Genomic DNA, 6,375 nt, shown 5'->3' on the forward strand with positions numbered 1-6,375 from the left:
TTACACACCTTTAAAATGTGACTGAACCATAGAATCAAAACACCTCAGTGTTGAAAGAAATTTCTGGAGTCAACCAAAGTGAAAGGGCCAAAGTGGATTTCTTTCTCCCTGTCCCTCTCTTTATTACAGTTATGAATTTTGTTAACTCAGGCACCGAACACTGAGAATTGAGCTGACAAAGTGCTGCTGAGTCAGGAGTCAATTCTGACACTCAGATAAGCGTGGGGTATAGTTGTGTATCAGCTACTTATATACACATGGGTGTCCTCCGGGGCTTGAAGCAGTTTTGCATTTCTCAGCCTCCATGTATCCTGTTTTGATAACATCACTTTTCTCTTATTACAGACATAGAACATTTTTTAAATGAATGCTCTCTACTTCAACAAATCTGAATTAGTAGAGTCCATGAAGTACACATTTCATGTATGTGAATTTCTGTTTATGTAGCCTTTTGTTTCCCCATCTTCAGCCTGGCCTCTGTCCAGAGCACCACAAGGTCTCAGTTCTTTACAATGGCAGTCTTCAAAATGATATAATTGGACTTGATGTATAACCATTCCAAAGAATGTGTAGGCAGATGTAGACCAAGCCTCATTTGTAAGTCCTCTATTTCAATATGTACTGTGTCTTACTAGATGGTGCCTGGGGTCAGAATTTTGTCAATCTTCTTTCCATTCTTTGTCACCATTTTCTCCCTTCTAATAAAAACAAAAAAAGCCTAGCCTTCACCTTATTGGTCTTTGCCACATCAAGATGATCGAGCTGTCTCCAATCCTTTGCTTTCAAAACATGTGAAAGAATTTAAAGAACATGTTAATTAATGCATTTTGTGATGAGAGGTTATTCTGTAATTTTAGTCTATACCTAGAAAGATGATCATAAAATCAAATAACTTCTATTTTAAAATTTTAGAACAGAAAAAAATGACAGCATCGCTGCCTCTACCTCTGTCTCCAACAATTAATTGTCGTCTTCTTCATGCATAGGCTGATTAAAGAGGAAAGCCACTTCCACATATCTCACCCAAAAGACACATTTCCAGTACCATTCTCTTGTGTTCCATGTTTTCTAATATTTGTATCATGCATTCTTTTGGCCAGTTGTTAAGGATTCATGTCCATAATAATCTAAGAAGAAATTGTAACACTGAGAGATTATGACCATGTGAAATTCTGGACTTTTAAAAGTTTAAATCATATGGGTGTATTTGGAGTAATTAACCAAAATGGGGAATGAAAACTCAGTACAAATAATATCACTTTATGATAAAACTTTAGAGGTGACATAGAATGAACATGTGAGTTCAACAGGAAAAAGCAATGATGACATTTGGGGCAATGTAGGAAAAAAATTCAAGTATATCGCCAATTAACACTGATGAAAATTCCCAGTGACTGATGAATCTATAAATATGAATGATGAATCTGTAGATATGTTGAAAGGAAAGAAGTCGTACTTCAGAATGTATATAGTGACAGCACTGGCAAGTCTACCCTTTGCAAATGCTTAAATATGATGATAATACTAGTTGCGAAAGAGTAGATTTCCTAAAATCCCTTGGGCAGTTTAGAAATGAAGCTGTCGACATTCATTGACCCCCCAACTTACCACTCCAGTATGTTATGATCTACATTAGCCAGAAGATTGTAAGGAACACAGAGGCCAACTCCCAACCTGAGACCCACCAACTCAAGATCATTTTCATGTGATTCCTAATCCATGTGTTGAAGGTTGTGAAGAACTGTGCTGCAAACTTCCTTCACCTGGATAATGTTTTAGAGTGAATCTACTGTTTCATAAACATCAATTTCTTCCATTCATTTTTGTGTCTTAGTAGAATCAGACTCCATTAGCCCAGGCTAGAAACACAGCACTCATTCTTAAAGCTACTTATCAAACACCAAATACCTGTTCCTCACATCCAATCAGCCAAAAACTCTATCAAGTACATGTTTTGATTATTTACTGTGTTCCAGGCAATACGGATTGACAGTTAAATGCATTCCAGGTTGATCTAGAGTAACTGGTTTTTTAATGCCTTCCTTGGTAGACAAATACTGTGAAAAAGTAAACCGAAGAGCAGAAGTTTACTGGAGCAAACAATGATATATGAATTCCCCAGCTCCAAACCAGAAGTGCTTTAAGAGTCTTAATGACAGAGATAAAAGGAATAACATTTAGAGAGAAACTGTAGAGGAAATTTAATCCAGTAACATGGGTGCTCTGGTAAGGGATCACATCCAAAGACCTTCTACATCTATATGATCCAGCCAGAATGCGGACATGCACTGAATTACAGTAGTATGGTCTGGCTAGAATGCATATGTGCCTTTAGCACAAACATTTAATCCTAACAATGAAGATAAGGTTAGTTTGTAGAAGTAAGCTGCTGTATTTGAAAGTGACATCTAAATGAGGGACAGATAAAATGATGGATTAGAGAAAGGTTTGACATTATGAGCTTGAGATTGGCTATGCCCAACTCTCAAGAATATCACTGGAAAGAGAGGCTACTTAAAAGTAGCAAGGGGTGGGGGGAGAAGGAGAGGGGAAGGGAGAGGGAGAGGGAGATGGAGAGGGAGACGGAGAGGGAGACGGAGAGGGAGACGGAGAGGGAGAGGGAGAGGTGTATGGTAGTTTTAACAGAGAGAGAGATAGGTTGCAGAAAAGCTAGACATATGTGAAGACCATGAGCCAGAGAATGAGGAGGAGTCATAAGACTAGAGCATATAGCCAATGTTAGTATGAGACCAAGCAGAGTAATTCAGGCAGAAACAGAGAGGAGCCAGGTTGAATCAGTCAGCTTGGAAGATTAGATTGAATGGAGGCTAGAAGTTTCCGGGTTTACATTAGGGACAGAGAAGTAAAAGCTCTGTGCTCCTCCCAAGCCATATATTTGCACAGCTTTCATCTCATCACTTAATGAGAGGAAATAAATGAGATATTTACAAGAAACATAGAGGTAAAACAAAGGAAATATATAATTGACCTCAGTTCCTTTGTTTGTTTGGTCCTATGGAGCCTCTTTACTTATACAAGTTTGTTGGTGGGCTCTGATTGCTTGAGAATAAGTTTTATATTTTTAAGGCATTTCATTTACTTATTTATTTATTTGCTATGAATGACACTTTATTCTGTCATTTTTCTTTATAACTGAAACTCTGGGACTTCAAAATTAACATTTTTGCATGTGAGCTTGGGCTCCACATTCCTCTTCTGTGCTTGGTCTAAATAAGCTTCCATAAGCCAGCTACCATCCAGTTTCATACAGATCTTACTCATACCTTCACTTGGGAAGACCAAGTCCTCAAGGATGGGCATCATCCTGCACTGCTGCCAGGGTGTGGCTTCTGAGATGGTCTTGCTTATCTGTCATACAGCTTTTCCCGGGTGGACTTGGGCAGAGTGTTCCTCTGAGGAATGAAGACCACATGCTTCCCACTGAACTTTTTCTCCAATTAACAAACTATCCAGACTTGAATTTTCTGGAAAGATTTCAGTGGAGGAGCTTGTACATAATTTATGATAGCTTTCCGATCACCACCAGCTTCAATTTCGTTGGCCGTGATGTTGTTGAGGTCCCAGAGCAGTGAGATCTGAGTTCATCTCCAGCTCGTGCAGCACCTGAGAAATGCCATACTGGAATGGCTTCTCACCACTGGGCTTCACAATCTTGGCGCTTGAGTTGAACATGGCTTCATTCTTATGGAGGGCCACTTAGAAAAAAGTTTTAAGACATTTATAAGAAGAGGTCAATTTAAGTTCTACTCTTGTTCTTGACTTAATCATCATAGAGTGACTGAAGTAAGAAGGCAACCTCATGGGCTCATTTGTTTAAATATTTCATTTACAGCTTATAACATTGTCTCACAGGTTGAGGAACATCTGAGGTAGTGGCTTAGCTTAGAAAATGGGAATATTAAATATAGACCTTCAAAATGACACTTATGCTCTGACCAAAGGTCTCTGTTTGTCAACCCATCAAGATATCAGCAATCATAGCGCATTCATCCATCACCATGAATCATGCCAGGTTTTCTCTGCCATGACGGACATCGACCTCTAAAATTATGAGCCAAGATTAACCCTCCTCCTTTAAGGTAATTCTTTGAAGCATTCTATCACAGTGAAAAGTATCAAATATAGTCATCCTCTAGAATTCACCCTTTTGTGTAATTAATAGGATCCTAACACTTAGTGTGTGTGTGTGTGTGTGTGTGTGTGTGTGTGTGTGTGTGTGTGTGTCAGTTGTCGTTTGCTCATAGCCATGTGGAGAAATATATCATCTCCAAGGTGACTTTATATTATAGAAGACTCCTGGAAAGATTCTAGTATCTGTGTTTTCATTGATTGCCTCAATGGAATAAGATAGGGCATCATAATTGTTCCTAAAGAGGACCAGGAGACAGGGGACAAAAGGCAGACTCTGGGAGGTGAGGGCAACCTTGTAGATGAGTCAAAAACTTCTTGGACTCATAGCACTACAGTTTTCAGAGAAACAGATAGATGATAGATGGTAGGTAGGTAGATATATAAAATGGATAGATAGATTGATATGATATAGATAGATATATGATAGACAGATAGATAGATAGATAGATAGATAGATAGATAGATAGATAGATAGATAGATGATAGATAGATAGAGATAGACACACAGAAAGATGATCCCTATAACCTGTGAGAACTTGAAGATAGACTGATTCTTCTGCAACTGAGACTCTACAAAAAAATATAATCCAGATCACATCTTGGCTGTAGCCTTAGGAATGACATTCAGGGCCTGAGGATAGTGCTCAGCAAAGTGTTTTCTGTATAAGCATAAGTATCTAAGTTTGGATCCCAAGCTCTCATGTAAATGCCAGGAGTGGCCAATCTTCTCTCTAGTTGTAGAGCTGGTATATGGAGACAAGAGTATCCCAAGGGCTCAAAAGTCAGCCAATCAAATGCATAAGCAAGCACAGAGCATTAAGGGACCATAAAAACTAAGATAAAGAAACAAGTGAGGAAGATGTCTTCATAGCAACCTCTATTCTTCATATTTGCCTACACTTGTGACCACATATGTGCACGTATGCATGCACCCTGTCAACACACAAACACACAGTACATGAATAAAAAAAGATGACATCTCATTTAAAACTGCAAGGCAAGGCAGTGAGAGAACTTTCTATTTTCTGAACACAATACCAACTCTCCTGCTGTTCAATTTTACTGACTTTCAATGATTTGAACATATGGTCCATGTCCTGTAAAAATACATCCAACATGCACATTTCCTTACATGAATACAATGTTCTCATATCCCTCCATTTTGCTTTAGACATTCACAGAGAGTTTTGAATGCATCCAAGTTCAAAATGTATTGCTAAGAAACACACTTGACCTGTGGATAAAGAACAGAAGTCTACCACACCTCATAGTTTCAATTTTTGATTAGTTTATAAACTGTGGAAGTTACCAGGCTCTTGTTTCCCTGAAGGATAACTGGATAAACATGAATTCTATGCAGAGTATATATCCTTTCTCATTCCAGTGATGACCAAAATCACTAGATGATATTCACTACATTCTACATCCTGTCCAACTACTCCAGTCCATGTTTCATGCTGCTAGACTGTCATATAACAGTTCTGATTATCTCTTTTCTTCCATACAAGAACCAAAGCCTTCCAGAAATTTCCATGTGTATTAAGAACCTTTGCAAAATGTTTGGTGCAATCTTCTTGAGATCTAACCTTCTCTTTCTGCTGCAGCCAAACAGATTCTATCCTAACATGTGCCTTGTACCTTAGTCATTGGCTCACTCATTCTTCTGTATCTTCTATCTTGCTAATCTTTCTGTTGCTGTGACAAAGCATCATAGCCAAAAGTGACTTATGGGAATTAAAAGTTTATTTGGATTTACAATTATGGGGAAGGCATGGCAGCAGGCAGTCAAAGCAAGAAGCCGAGAGACCAGATCGTCAAACCCAAACATGAGGCAGAAAAAACAAATTGGAAATGGGTCAAGGATATACTCTCAAAGTTTACCCCCAGTAATATGCATCCCCCAGCCAATCTCTGTCTCCTAAAGGTTGGATAACCTCCCACAAATAGTTCCACTAACTGCGGACAAAGCATTCTGTGGGGGACATTTCTCATTTCAGCCACCATAACGTCCTAACCCAATATTTGGCTACTGATATAGTTGCTGATTTAAAATAAAATCCAGTGATACTTCTACAGATGGAAATTTTCCATTCTTCAAATCCTTTACAATGACTTTCTTGATATTATCCCCCTAAGAGAATTAACATAGTCTACTTTTAATTCCTGTGATATTTTCCCCTCCTGGGGAAATTTCTTCAATGTAGTGGCTGCAGTGTCTGTAAC

The 6,375-nt window shown here is 38.5% G+C and overlaps 1 pseudogene; it reads right to left on the reverse strand.

The window, feature by feature from the left end:
• Positions 1-3,147: 3,147 nt before the first annotated feature.
• Rps7-ps6 (ribosomal protein S7, pseudogene 6) lies at positions 3,148-3,693 on the reverse strand (annotated as a pseudogene).
• Between the last annotated feature and the right edge of the window lie 2,682 nt (positions 3,694-6,375).

Source organism: Rattus norvegicus, chromosome 4 (assembly GCF_036323735.1).
Source record: "Rattus norvegicus strain BN/NHsdMcwi chromosome 4, GRCr8, whole genome shotgun sequence".
Taxonomy (NCBI): domain Eukaryota; kingdom Metazoa; phylum Chordata; class Mammalia; order Rodentia; family Muridae; genus Rattus; species Rattus norvegicus.